Source organism: Periplaneta americana, chromosome 10 (assembly GCF_040183065.1).
Source record: "Periplaneta americana isolate PAMFEO1 chromosome 10, P.americana_PAMFEO1_priV1, whole genome shotgun sequence".
Taxonomy (NCBI): domain Eukaryota; kingdom Metazoa; phylum Arthropoda; class Insecta; order Blattodea; family Blattidae; genus Periplaneta; species Periplaneta americana.
This window is the reverse complement of record NC_091126.1, coordinates 124,451,485-124,467,007: the sequence shown is the minus strand read 5'-3', so window position 1 is coordinate 124,467,007 and position 15,523 is coordinate 124,451,485. Positions and strand designations below refer to the sequence as shown.

The window sequence follows — 15,523 nt, the reverse complement described above, 5'->3', positions numbered from 1 at the left end:
TAGAATCTTGTGTTTCCAAACTGATTTTTCTAGTTACATTACGACATAAAACAAAAGAGATCAGCATATTTATTTACATAGTTACATTCACTGTTAATATAATTTTTCTTAAAGTCATCTCAATATAAGGAATTATAATGGAAAAGAGAGTATAAAAATTATTAAGAAATCATTTTTAACTTTGTATCCATAAAAAATTATAAGTTTGATCAAGTTGTCACTTCGAAAACATAACACAGAAATAAAACAGAATAAGGATTAACAAGTTCAATTTTAATCATTTTTCCAAGGGGATAAACTCTTTCAACGTTTTAACATTTTGCATTCAGTACCATTAAGCATTCATGTTACTAAATTAACTTAACATTTACTTCTCTTTTAATATCATATTTTGTTTTTTTTCTTATAATTTATAATATTAACGTTAACATAAAAAAAACCTGTTACAACATTTTCTTGTTAATGCAGGATAATATTTCCTTGTACAGAAAATTATTACTGTTTGAAGAGGTTTTTGAAATAAGTTTTATCAATCTCTGATATCCATTTATACATTAACTGAATGCCAGCTAGTTTTTCTTTTATAAGTTTAGGCCTGTTAATAGATTGTTGTATCCGTGAAAGTTTAACCATATTTGGTTGACGTATGTTTACTGCATACGCCAAATTAACAACATGAAATTCAGAATCTCCATGGGAAAGCTTATACCCAATTTTGATAGGGGAACTTTGTTCGAAAATCAATTGATTGACTTTATTAAATGGAACAATTGAATATGACATGACATAGCTACTGATAGCTTTTCCTATAGGCTAATCCTCAAAATGTTGGACCAACATTTGCATAATTTATATGGCTTTTTGCGGTTACATTCTTAAGCATTCGCAAAAGGCCTGCTGGAAACCATATTTCAGAACATCTCATTGCCTTTTCTAAATGAAAATGAATGCAATCTACTTCCTTTATAGCAGAATGCCCTGGGAGTTGAATATTTCATCACAATTCATTTGATTTTTATGTTTGTGCAAGAAATCAGTCATTGCCAGAGATATGATAGAATTACGATTTTGAGGAACACAACTGTCACTCCATGTTATCACATTTTCAACATCAGGATGACCTTCGAGGATTTTTTAGTAACTTTGTAACAGCACTGGCAATGTTATTACCTGAACGTCCAACTAAATATTCAGTCCACACTGCACAATAACCTTTCTTAGAAACTGATACATGAGCTGTCATATTATATGTAGCCAGTTTCCTCCCATAAAATGAAACACTAACATTTGACTGTAGAATATTTATAACATTTTGTAAATAAAAATAGACAGAACAGAAGTGAAGGGGCAAGAATGACCTTGATCATTCTCTGCAAATAACCTGAAAGTAAAGTAAAAGATTTATTCACTACAAGTGAGATTTAAACTATTATTATTACTATTATGTTATTATTATTTTATTATTATTATTATTATTATTATTATTATTATTACTACCTTCTTAAGAAAAAATCGTGTTATTGACCAATGTGCTAGGTAAAGCTAATTTGTGTTATTTACACGTCCAGCCATAACCTTAACACAGGGTAAAACTAGCATCGTTCTGGTTTGTTGACAACCAAGATGAAAATTAAGAATTAATATATCCGCTGAATTACTAGCTTTAATAATTAATTGCCGAAACCTTATTCACGTACAGTTTTGAACTTCATGCCTACAGGGAAATGCTCTGGAATATCTTCATTGCTACTTAATAAATCATTGTATTCTGGTAGGCCTACATAATCGTCGTCTGAATTTGAATTATTGCAATGGTCCGATAACACTATTTCTATCATTCCCTTACTGCTCGACATATTATTATTATTATTACGACGACGAGAAAAGGATTAAATAACATATACTGTACACGGTACAAAGGAACGGTCTGGTATGTTAATTACAATGAAAATTGAGCAGCAGGAACGTAACACAGCAGCTGAAATGTACCAGTGCTACCAATATCAGTGAAATTATACATGCAACAATATTGTGGTTTCAAAGTACGCCTGGTCTATATCTATATTGTACAATTACCGAAATACCATTACATAACAATCAAAATTGGTTAATGGTACTGAATGATAAATTTTATACATCACCATGACATACTATTTTAAAATCATAATGTTGATTAGGCCACGATGGTTTACCTGATTAAAAAAGAAAGATGCAAATAAAACATTGTCACTCTCATGAAAGAACTCGGTGCGTAATTAGAACCTTTTCAAACTGACTTTATGACGAACAATAATTGAGAGATCAAAATATAATTTATATGGTAGATAGCTTTGAAGTAGCAACAAAAATATCAATTTTGCTAAAAATGTTAAATAGAAACTTGTCATTCTGAGCCCGCGAGATGTTAATAACTATTTTGTAATGGTATAGTGAGAATGAGACCAAAATATGTAACGTTTCCATAAATTAAATACCAACTACAAAATGTTACGTTGCTTAGGCTAGTTCTTGCGGTAACCACCCCATGTCAATTGAATGCATTAGTAATCCAAACCCACTCGTCATCCTTGGCTTTGATTTTCACACCGCCTGTTTTCTTACAATTAAAATTATTTTTATAATATTTGCTTACCAATTCCAGTAACAAAGACTCTTGTATATTAGTAAAAAGTTGAATCCATTATTTCTTTTCATGTGGTCAATTTCGCGGTTCATTTTTAATAACGAATAATAATTGCACAGGTTTTCTGTATGTGAAGGGGAGTGAAACGTGATCAAATAATTTTAATTCTGACATGGCCTCCCTTATTGATACTGCAAACAATTTTCGTAAGAATTAACAAAATTATAGTTTACATCTAAGCTTATGTGGAAATTATTGGTTGAACCGAAATACACGAATAATGCTAACAGAATTGTTAAATTTTTAGTATGTGTTAACAAACATGTTCGTGCATTTTTAACGTTTGATGTTGAAATCTGCTCTGGGATTAAATTTGGTACTTCCTATGAAGGTATTATACAGTGTTGCCAACTTCAGAATTAACACGGCGCTAAATTCATAATAAAAAATTCTGAAAATAGACACTAGACAAATAATGCAATTTTCTATGATAAAACTTCACCACTTTACAATTTTGTCCAAAATATCTGCTTCCTCGTCTTCACCTAATGTGTAACGAGCTGCTATCTGTGAAATTCTCTGAACAGGATGGCGACTTTTGTGAAGTGTAGGATATCATTGTTATAATTTTTGGGATGACATCTTCTGGTAGTTGTGAAAGCTGCTCTCCTTTTTCTGAGACGAAATCTTAACACTTAACACTGAATGTAATACACTAATATTGATTCTATTAGGTTTACCTAACTTAACAGATTATCAACTTCGGCTTCAGAATTGGTTAACGTAAGGATTTAATCTAGAACTTCACAGTAAGCGGAATTTCACAACATTTCACATTGTTTCATTGTGATTCAATGGCTGTTATGATACTTTGATATTGAGTGAATAACTTTGTCAGTTTAATTATAGGCTAAGTCTTTTGACTGGTTTAAGACAATTTGTTCCACTTTTCAGTATAATTAATAGATTAGACTATTAATATTCCCGAAAAAATAATTTATGATCATTTTATTTTATTTTATTTCATTTTTTCGTTGTATTCTCAAAAGTAATGAAACGCTATATTTGGCACCAGACAGAAGTAGAAAGCAGTGGGAAAGCGACATAACTCTAAATTCAGAAATTTGAAACTAAACAAGGCGGCCTGTTTCACATTGTTTGCAATTCTTGTAAATTTTGGTTATAAATTATTCTAAACTTCTGTTTCACAACCTGAGTTTGTAAAGTCGAACTGAAGAAAGGAAGTCAAATCTTTACAAAGAAAATGTTGCATAATTTACAAGCATTTTCTTTCATACTGAAGAAGTGATTTTGCAAATGTGTAAACTTTACTTGTAAAGTTGTCACATCTTCTAGAATTGAATGGGTCAAATAAGCCAAAAGTAAGAATATTCAGAATGTTGAAAAAAATATTTTTAATGAAACATCCACACTATAAGGTTCAGTTGTGTACTGTAAATCCAAGTATTATCTGGATTTAATTGTAATACACAACTAATACTTCTAGAGTTTTGGAAGTTTCGTTAAAAATACTTCTTTCAACATTACAAATATTCTAACATCTGGTTGTTGCAACGTTGTTGGGGTGACCAACTCAATTATTGTTTTTACGTGTGTAAAGTTTGGAAATGCAAGAAATTGTGTATAAAGAAAATAAATACGTATTTATTAAATTTATTTGATCAGAAACTCAACACCATTACAAGTTAAACTAGAGTAATTACGAGTTCAACCAGGAAGTAAGCTCCAATGACCGATAAAGAAAAAGAACATCAATAAGGAAGAAATATTTATTGCACTATTTACAGAGATTCACCGGATTAGTGCACAAATCTGCAGTTGGTGGGAGACAATATCAGTGCAGCCATTTTCTCCTAGTGCCGTACAATAACTACTGTCGTCAAAAAACTTAAACTGCACTGCAATATTTCCACATACCCCCTCTACCGCACATGCGCATTCCCGTCCAACCTAGTCATGCCATCTCTGAACGCGATTGAAACTTACTTCCTGGATGAATGGACGCGATCGGAACTTAATTTCTGGATGAACCTCGTATAATATTATTAATATTTAGTGACTCAAAAAGATAATGAGTTTTATACCAGGCCTAATCAAAGAAATGTAATATATTCCTGCCAAGAACTTAGAACAAGTTCATATCACTATATGAATATAATAAAAGGTGTGAAATGAGTTCCAATGCAATGAAAGCACTGTTGAAAGACATAAGACTTCATATCCAGCATTCAACGTGGAAATGTGTAGTCTAAAACCAGAACAATAACTTTGTATTGCTTCGGATTGAATGGGTATTGTGTGTTAGTTCCATGCAATAGCACACATTTATGGAGTTTCTAAGTCTTCAGTATGTAGACGTATTTTTCTTATAATATCCTTTCAAACTGCAATTTTATTCTCATTTGGAAGCTAGAAACTCAAGTGCTAGCGCGTTGGTCTTCCATCCAGGCGGACTGGGTTTGACTCCCGGCCAGGTCGTGATGGAATTTGTTGAGAAAGCAAACGTCGCAGAGTGTTTTCCTCGAGGTACTCTCATTCCATCAATACACTCCACCTCATTTCATCTGTTACCTGAAATAACAAAAATAGGCTGTGGTGAAGTCTGGGGGTAGCATGAGTTTCCGATGCTGATGTTGCAGTCGGCAGAACGTTAACGTGGGTGAAGTCACATGAAACGCAGCCCGCCTGGCAAGACGAGGGGTGGTAGAAAGCAGTAGGCTGGGGAGAGGAGTGGACTGAACCTCGCCCGTATAGCCTGGAAATAATTAACCGAACTATAGGGTCTATTATATCTTCGCATCCTTTCGATGGATTTGAAATTATTCATCAGTCTATACCGATGTTTTAATTAGTGAAGTGAAATTTGGTTCTTCATTATAAGATGCAATTTGTAATTGCTCAAATAAATGTTGGTCGTTCAATCGGGAGCGCACTTTACATTTACCGTGTTTCATTTTTTAAAGCAATTGCTCACATATATATGTTGAGCCGAACATTGAAATAAACATCTAGCAGAAAATGATCTAAGGAGTGGATATTTTGAATTGTAATGAATTTTCGTGAAATTTTTATATCTGAGAAATTTTCCCTTATTTAGTTATTTTTGCAAAGTTTCAGAATTTTATGTAAAGAAAATGATATTCAGCAACGTTTTTTCTTAATCAGTATTAATATTATGGCTAAGTACACAAAACAATACAGTTTTGTATAATGCCTCTTTATGGTGGTAATATGAAACCATTTAAGTAGTTTAGAACACTGCACAAAAATAGAATTTCTCTTCCCATTCTTTTACAAATATTCGTTTAACTGCACTCTTTAAGTTTACTGGTTTGGAAACAGACATGCTGATCGCCAGTTACAACTACTTGTTTATGTACTCTGCCTGTCCTACGTAGAGTGAGTGCGAGTGAAGAGATGAAGAAGTGAACCTCCCTCTGGAACTGCCCCTGCATAACTATGCCATAAGCTGCCTCTCGCCGCATGAAATGCCGACCATTGTGATAGGAAGGACTTGGGGCTCCTGGCTCCCGGCGTTAATCAGGTTATCGTATGCGTACGGCACCTGGCTCCTATCAGGGGTTGAGGCAGGGCGGCCAATGTGTTAGCGTCGGCTGATCAGGAAGAAGAGGGAATATGGGCCCCTGTGGCTTATCAGGCTACTCGTTCACGAAACGGAACCTCGCTCTATCAGGGGATCAGGCAGGATGACCCACCTGTAAGTGTCGGATTCACGAATGCTAACCCTCCCGGCCACCTGTCAGACTTGAACAATCATAGCATAATATATAGGCCGCACAACGAGCCAAAGCGTCCCTAAGTGTACGCACCCTTCCCGTGTCCAGCCCATGTCAAGCTAGTCACCCTAGCTAGAAACAAACCGTGCTGAACATAAATCGTACACCAATCAACTCATTAGTCTAATCTACCATTCACATCACAAAACTCCAGCGTTGTCAATATTGCGAAGTCTGGATGGTTCTGAAAAGTTTCTTGGAAATGTTTTATATCTTCTATTGTTGAAGTGCAATTTAGCATGCATATAGTCTATTATTAAATAAATATAAACATATCCACTCATAGTGGTAAAAATACAGGAACTTCAGCCTTGTTCTTAGTGATTTTCCGTAAATTGTGGTTAGTTAGGCCTACATTGCATAATGAAAACTTCTTTGTAAATTATTTTTCTAGCTGATTTTCTGAAGTTTCTGGAACTTTACAAATCACATTGCATTGTGAAATAGAGTTTCCAAGCATTTGTAATCTTTTACTTATGATTTATAAATTATTGATTTGTAATTAATATTGTGAAATGGGCCCCAGATCTTGTGGAAAAACCTCCGGATTGGTATTATCGTCCCACTGATTGGGTTAACTTCGGCGTACACCTTGAGTTTTGATTGTCGCTCGCTGCCGTTTTGCCAATAATGTATAGTCTAAGTTAATTGACTGCTTATTGTTTGGAATCGTAAGGCTCTTCGTGCAATAAGTTCTGTTTTGCAATATCTATCCAGTATTTACTGTCGTTTATTCAAGAGATAACGTATTGTTATCCTACATAAATGTACAGAACCCACGTTAAACTATATAATTCGGCGTAGGTCTATTACAAATGAAGTGAATGGAAGTGAAGAGTCCACTGCAAGAATGATGGATGTCATTTGGAATACATTTTGCAGGAGAAGCAATTGAAAGTTTGAAATGCTTAGCCCTCAAAGCTTAACTGTGATTTTCCGATCATTACTGGACAATGACTATCAGTGTTAATACCATATAACTCTCTATGTACATTCTATAATTTATGTCTTAAGCTATGCATTGACAGTCTTGGTTCATTTTCGTCAAGAAAGTGACATCCATCATTCTTGCAGTGGACTCTTCAAGTGTTAGTGCGTTAATCATACAATTAAATTATATCAATATTATTTATATTTGTGTTGTATTAATATATTATGTATTAAAAATAACATATTGAATTATGTATAACACATGAAGACTCTGGGAAAATAATGACAATCAGTGAGAATAGAATAGATATCATGTGACACAAGACAATGGTGAACATGGTTCTGCTAAAATCGAGGCCAATGGGGAAAGCGTCCAATGAAAGTCAACTGTAAAAGGAGTGGATACGCGAATTCAGCAAATTGTATGTTATGTGCATGATTATATTAAAGAAAAACTTCTGTCGGATAGCAGGGGCAATAGTAGAAACAGCGAAGGCGATTAGATTAAGCAGACAAACAGCCAGTAAGACTGTATAAATAGGAGACCAAAACCGGATAACAAGAAATAGAAGTTTGAGAAAGTCGATAATAAACGAATAAAGTTAAGATTCACAAAAGAAAAATATTATGTATCTTATAGTGCTATGCAGTCAGAAGCGACTGAACAATTTAATATTCCGAATGAAACTCATTTCGTGAAATTAATTTCATAATTGCATAATAATATATAATGGGCCTAATATATAATATAAATTGTTATATAGTTTAAAAACAATGTGCATATAAAACATATACATAACAGGCCTATCAATTCAACATGAGATAAAGCTATTAAAATCCCCCATTTCACTGTCGCCTAAACGTGACAACAGCGCTTCCTCATTTCCGAGTTAGAAATGCAATTAAATTTTTTACTGTTTAAGTTGAGTGTTGTTGATTGTTGGCGGTGAGCAATAACAAAGACAAACCGCTCACGTTTGACAAGCCGAACGTTAACCAAATGAATGGGATGATAACACTGACTATTACATGAACCAAAATTGCGCGGTAGGCAATGGTGACATCATCTCCGCTGTAGAGCTCTTCCCCTCTGCGCGTATTTGGTAAGACCTGATCCACTTACGGTATGCGCAATAGGCCATGATGAAACCTTCTAAGCGGGCAGCGGAAAGGAGAGGATTCTCCTCTGCGTGTGTTTGATTTAAAATAACATCCCAGTAACTCATTTTTCGAGTCCACGTCATTCTTTCAACATGTCTGCGTTTATTCTTGCAGTGGTTGTTCCTTTCAGAGGTATGTCTGGTTTTAAGCTTTTGTTTATGGACATTCCATTTGTATTTTGCTTTTCTCTTGAATGTCATCTTTGTTGCAGTGTTAGGAGTTTCCTTGACGGTCCAGTCTCACATCCATATCATAGTGTTGATGTTGCTAAGTGTTATGTATAGTGGGCGCCATCGATTTAGGCAGATGGATTTTGTTAATCAGAACCCAGAGGGAGTTACTCATAACAGCAAGGTCGGTTGTTATCTCTGTCGCAGTGGAATGGGTAGGACCAACGAGTTAGAAAGAGAAAGATATAGAGTGGTCATTGCGCCGCCATGTTTGAAAAAAATTGAACGACCGTCGGTAATGAACTTATGCGTCCAAAACAAAGTGGGCGTGGTGATAACTGACATTAGAATCGTCAGCTGTCTTAATTTCGTTTGCATAAATCAGTTAAACTGAAGTGGAAAAACCTAGCATTTCGTCAAATACGTGCTAGGAACTTAATCTAAACTTATGTACGCTAAATTTAAAACACTTGAACTATTCCTAGAAGGAATGCTTAAAAGAATAACCTAAGCAAAATTGTCATGTAGTATGTCAAGAAATCCTAGCAAATATACTGAAGAAAATGTTAATATTCCTAGGTTCTTTTAAATGCCACCTGCAAGATTGCCTATAAAATGAACGAGTATGATTCGGATGATTTTATTAAATTGTTTTCCCAGTCTCTACACGTTGCAAAACTATTTACTATACCGTAAGATATAGAATGAAAGTAGGCCCTGTCTGTAGTAAACAACCTTTACCTCCAAGCTTGTAACGTGGGTGAAACATGACAAAACACGCTTTCAGTTTTTTTGTTACAGTAAAGTATAATTATTATCGAAATGTGAACGTGAGGCCAACAGCCGGCTGATCTGTCTGGGCCTTTCAAGGGCTGTGGCACCACAGATAATTATTAGTGTATAATTGAGCACCCACGTACAATAATGGGGTAAGTAGTTACGAAATATATTCATACTTACCCCATTATTGCACGTGGGTGCTCAATTATGTTCTTTCATGTCCTTCCAGTCAAAATACTAACAACAATACGACCTAGCCCAGAGTTTTGCGTTATTTTGGATGCGAGTGTCGAAATACAATTTTAATATTTGATTGCTATTACTAGGTTTGAAACGGAATTGTAGCGGTTTTATCCGTATTTAGTTTAACTTTATTACTAGTGAACCATTTATTTTATTAATCGTTTGTAAGGACAGTAAGGACAGAAGGAGCAGAAATAAAGGATGCCGTTGTCGAAATACAGTTTTAATATTGTATTGCTATTTGTTTTTCACTGAGTCTGAAACGGAATTGTATTGGTTTTATCCGTATTTAGTTTAAGTACATTACCAGTGAACCATTTATTTTGTTTATGCCGGGCGTTGTTACACATTTATGCATGAAAAAAAAATTCTGTTAATTAACAAAACTATGGACTTAACTTCATAAAATTTACATGAAATATGATATATCAGTTGTCTTTTTCCTTTTGACATTGCAGTTATATGCAGCACACACAAGAGGCATGTTTTTTCTTCGTTTTTTTGGGCTTCTTACCTCCGTTATACAACATTGTAAGCACACGAATTTTTGCAAAGGTGGGCGCTTAGCTCAGATCTGCCGTGTTTCGCGGTGGCACCGCAAAGAGCGCTGTACAGGACAACATGGCCACTCTATAGTCTTGTCTTTCTAACTCGTTGGGTAGGACATAAGAGTAAACATGCACGCCCGAGTATTCTATTGGGCTCTGGACAGTCACCTCCAAAAACTAAACAAATATTACAGTAGTATATATGTGTCATTGGTATTCCCAAGAAACTAGTTCGATTAATTAAAAATGTGTCTCAATGAAACTTACAACAGAGTCCGTTTAGGCCAGTTTCTATCTCATGATTTTTCAATTCACTGTGGGCTAAAGCAAGGAGATGCACTATCACCTTTACTTTTTAACATCGCTCTAGAATATGCCATTAGAAAAGTTCAGGGGAACAGAGAGGGTTTGGAATTGAACGGGTCACATCAGCTTCTTGTCTATGCGGATGACGTGAATATGTTAGGAAAAACTCCACAAACGATTAGGGAAAACACGGAAATTTTACTTGAAGCAAGTAAAGCGATAGGTTTGGAAGTAAATCCCGATAAGACAAAGTATATGATTATGTCTCGTGACCAGAATGTTGTACGAAATGGAAATATAATCTGTTATATATATATATATATATATATATATATATATATATATATATATATATATATGGAAATATGTTAATCCTTAGTCAATAGATAAGACTGAGTTTTACGAAATACGAACATTAAGAAATGGAAAATGGGAGGCAGTAATGATCAAAATAACTATACCGATTATTTTTTTAACCAGCAGACGTGCAGCCTTTAAATTTAAAATAAAGATTCACTCATAAAATTGGGTTAGACTATTCATCTGAGCTCTCAGAATTGTTTCTAAAATGTATAAGGAAAGTAAAAAAAATTCAATGTAGGCTACTCCCTTCAAATAACTTCAGGTTTTTTTTACTTCCGAGCAGAGAGGAGAGAGAAAGGAGTTGACGATTTTAAAAATTCACTAAATTATATTTAACTAGAGACGTAAAATTTAAAATGAAGGTTACTCTCTACAATATGGGTTAAACATTCTTAGATTTTTTTAAATACCATATCCTAAGGTACTGATGAAAAAGCAGAAGGGAGTGAGAAATCTCATACCATCCGATCTCGATGAAAGTCGATGTCTGGGGATCTTTGCGAACGCAGAATACGAATAAGATATTATTTTGTCCAATTTTGTCCCTAAAGTGGTGGAGTGGGACAAAAATGGGTGAAAAATTAAATAAGATATCTTAGGAGTTTTCGAGACGAAAACTACGAATAATACAATCTTTGCGAATTCAATAAGGGAAGTCGGGGGAATATGGGCACGTTAGTACTATTTCGGGTGCAATATCTCTCGGGTTTTTCTAATAGGCCTAAATAATTTTACAGCTGGGATATGTTTCTTAACTATTTAGCTATATTATATAATAATCCTAACTGCTTACTCCTAATTGTATACAAGTAAAACTGGAAAATGCGAGCTAATGTGTTTTGCCCATAATCCCCCGAGTGTGGGGGTTAAATGGGCATTAATGATGTGAATCATATTCAACTGAAAGAAGTGAAAAACATTTAAAATACTTGAAAATATTACTGTATTAACTATATTATATATTGTATATGCAATTTGTGATGGTAATTGCGTAACACCTTTGGCAGATGATGTGACTCTTTGGCGATGAATGACGTTTGGAGATTCTAATACATTTGAATCAGTTGAAAGAATTGTATGAATTGTAGGTTTGTCACCTGATGCTGCAGTGCCAATGTAAAGCATAATCAGGAATGACACTCATGTGCAGTGAAAAAGGGCCTGAAGCTCGGAAGGCATTTACAGCAGACATACATTGACACATATGTTCCATGCTTCTTTGACAATGGAAGCAAACTCGACCTTCGTAAAATGTCTCCTATGTTGCCTGAAGAAAGCTGTAGCACTACTGTTGTAAGCTTTCTTCAGAGGACCAAACAGACCACTATCTGCTGATTGAAGCCAGGCTGTGGTGTGTGGAGGAAGACAAAACATGCATCATCCATTTTCTACTGCAAAGTTAAGAGTGTCAGGATTACAACTATGTGAATCACGTGCATCTACTATCAAAATTGCAGGTGCATGCTTACTGATGTTGAAATAAGCAACGAAGTTCTTGATTATTGAGAAAATATATACGAGGTGTGATCATTAAATTCCGAGATTTTATCTGCTGTGGGCGAAGGGATCACGTGATTGACACGACTGCGCAGCAGTGACACTAGACGACCTTGAAAAGACGCGACGCGAAGTTTCGAAGCGCTCTCTTCATTGAAACCTGTGTTACACAAGGTTTTGTTAGCACGTGCATCCGCACACTTGCGAAATTCGATGGACTCGGAACTGAAGCAGAGAGCCAACGTCAAATTCTTTGGGAAATCGGCAACCGTAACCCATGGAATGTTGAAGCAAGCCTACGGGAATGGAGCAATGATTCAGGCGAGATGTTTCGAGTGGCACTCGTGCTTCAGAAATGGCAAAACATCGCTGAAGGACGACGAGATGCCAGGTCGACCACGCACGTGTAACACTGGCGAAAATGTCGAAAAAATTCGACAAATTGTGCATAATGCACCTCACGTCCATTTTGAATATGAATGACTACAGCTCTGGACAAAGAACAAATGGATGCTCCATGACGACACTGCTCCAGCTCACAGAGCTCTCGCAACACTCCAGTCTTGCACTCTTAATGAGATGGTCGTCGTTCCTCACCCCCGTATTCACCAGATTTGGCCACCTGCGACTTTTTTTTTTTGTTTCCGAAGATGAAATTCAAGCTAAAGGGTCACCGTTTTAGCACTGTGGAGGAGATCCAACGCGAATCGCAGAAGGTGTTTGATAGGCTTCAAGAACGCGTCTTCCAGGAGGCATTCCAAAAATGGCAGACACGGTGGGATCAGTATATAGCTGCCCAAGAAGACTACCTTGAAGGTGATGGCAGCCACATTTAAATGAGGTAGTTTTATTCCCACTTATGGGACAGGTCTCGAAATTTAATGATTATACCTCGTATCTCCGTTAATGTAGGCAGACTGCTTGTTGGAGTACAACTTACTGGCAGCAGGCAGCTCTTCTTTCAGTCATTATTGTCCTCACTCGATTTATGATGATACTTGGAGAAAAGTAGTTCCCTGCTGCACTGAAGCAGGCCACAAGGGCAATGGTTTTCCCCTTTTCTTTAGAGTAAATGCAATGCGCCACTTTGTGTGCTTTGGGTGCAATGACATCTTTCGCTCTTGTAATCATTTGTAGGCCATTTTAATCAAGATTGAAGAGTCATTTTCATGAACTGTAATGCTTGCCCATATTCCCCCGAACATTAGCGCCCATATTACCCCGACATGTAGGGTTTACTTTGAACAGTTTGCACTACCGTAAACTATTCACAAAACAACTTCTGACGCAATAAAACGGCAGTTAAAGATGTGTATTTTGTATGTATACTATTAGATTTAAACTATTTTCTAAAGTTCATGTGTAATCTACTGCATATAACATATATAAAATAAGTATTGTGAAATTTTAGTATACTTGGAAGTCAATACTCACGATTTAGATGGCTGTTTTAACAAGAATACGAGACAGTACTGCATAGCGCGCATCGTACAGCAACCATTACGATACTCTCACTTTATACTAACCGTTATTAGCGAAGAAACATAATTCTTTGCAAGAGTTGACATGAAAACTCAATATATTGCCAATATTGCCCACGTGCCCATATTCCCCCGAATTCCCTTATGGCAGTTGCAGTACTATGAATTATATTTAAAAAAATGAAACATCGGATACCGCAAATATACATAAACACAGTTAACACATGTACAATATTTAAGGGGTATGTAACACCTTTTGATAGCAGGCCTATACATTTATTAAAATCCAAAGTGTAATTTCTACATATGAATTAATTTTGTCCTGTAATTTAGTATAGTCATCAGCCAATACCTCTAGATTAATAAACAACTTTTTAGAATCCATAAAATACAGTATTTATTGTGAATCGTAATTATATTTTTCAATAGGTGCAATTTGTGCAGGGAAAATTGATTTCTCCGATATTTTGTACGGTTTTGAATATTTTAAAATGCTTTCTTCTCTGTTCTATTCATAATGTGCGTGTTAAGAAATTATTGCCCTTGTAATATCCATTGCAATCCTACTTATTATGCCTTTATATAAATCTAACTTTCGCAACATGCAGTTTTACCCAATTAACCAAATTATATTTTGATTAATAAGAAGAACCGTAATTTTATTAACTTGAACTGTCGCACCACCAGTAGAAGATCCCTAGATTATTGTTGGACAAATCTTGTATATTGATCTGGTAAAGGAAGGATTATATATATATATATGCGCAAAGCAATGCTTTTTCCTTTTAATTTAGAAAATGTAGGAGACGTATTGTAAAATCAATGCGAACGAAAGTCATTTACATATATTTAAGGTATTCTTTTAGTCGGGCTGTACCGTGGTGTGTTTATTAATTAATAATAACGATACGAGAGGCGAGTGTGAACGTATAAACAAGGACAGCCAGCCTTATCGCAATTCATTCTTGCAGTTCTCACAAAACATTGGCTCGCCTACTGGAAATGTCATTGAGGTCATCTGCCAAAATCGGTGCCTCCGACTATACTTTTGATCTTGTGTGTTTCTGATCATTGCAAAGTTATAGGACTACATTAATTATTCCAGTAATTTGAATAAATTCGATATTTTTGGCAACAATATGTGTTTCGTGGCCAATCTTCAATATCTTCCTACACCACAGGGATTTATGTGTTATTTGCGTTTCGTTAATTAATGGTCAAATTGCATCTAAATGTGTGCTCCCTGGTTCAAAATGATAGTATTTTCATTATTTGAATACAATTGCTTTTAAGAATAATGCTAAACGAATTATTCTTGAACCAGGTCTTTGACGTTGAGAGAAATCGAATATTCACATTGACCCACAAAATAACTGAGAACAAAATTTTCCTTATTGATCAAAGTGCTCGCTTAGTATAAAGCACTAGACTCTTTCGGGAGGTTTCGGTTTTCAGTGGCTTATGCGGCCAAAGAGTTCGGGGTTTTTAGTGAGTTCTGACTCATAACTAAGAATCTATCTGAGAATAGTTCTTCTCAAGGCAAATACCAGATTGGTTTTCATTTCCACTACAACAAAGATGCAATTACTGATTGGCGAGATCT

At 35.4% G+C, this 15,523-nt stretch overlaps 1 protein-coding gene across 1 annotated transcript in view; it reads left to right on the top strand.

The window, feature by feature from the left end:
- Positions 1–15,523, top strand: part of LOC138708008 (uncharacterized) — a 90,135-nt gene that overhangs the window by 49,977 nt on the left and 24,635 nt on the right. The window lies entirely within an intron of this gene.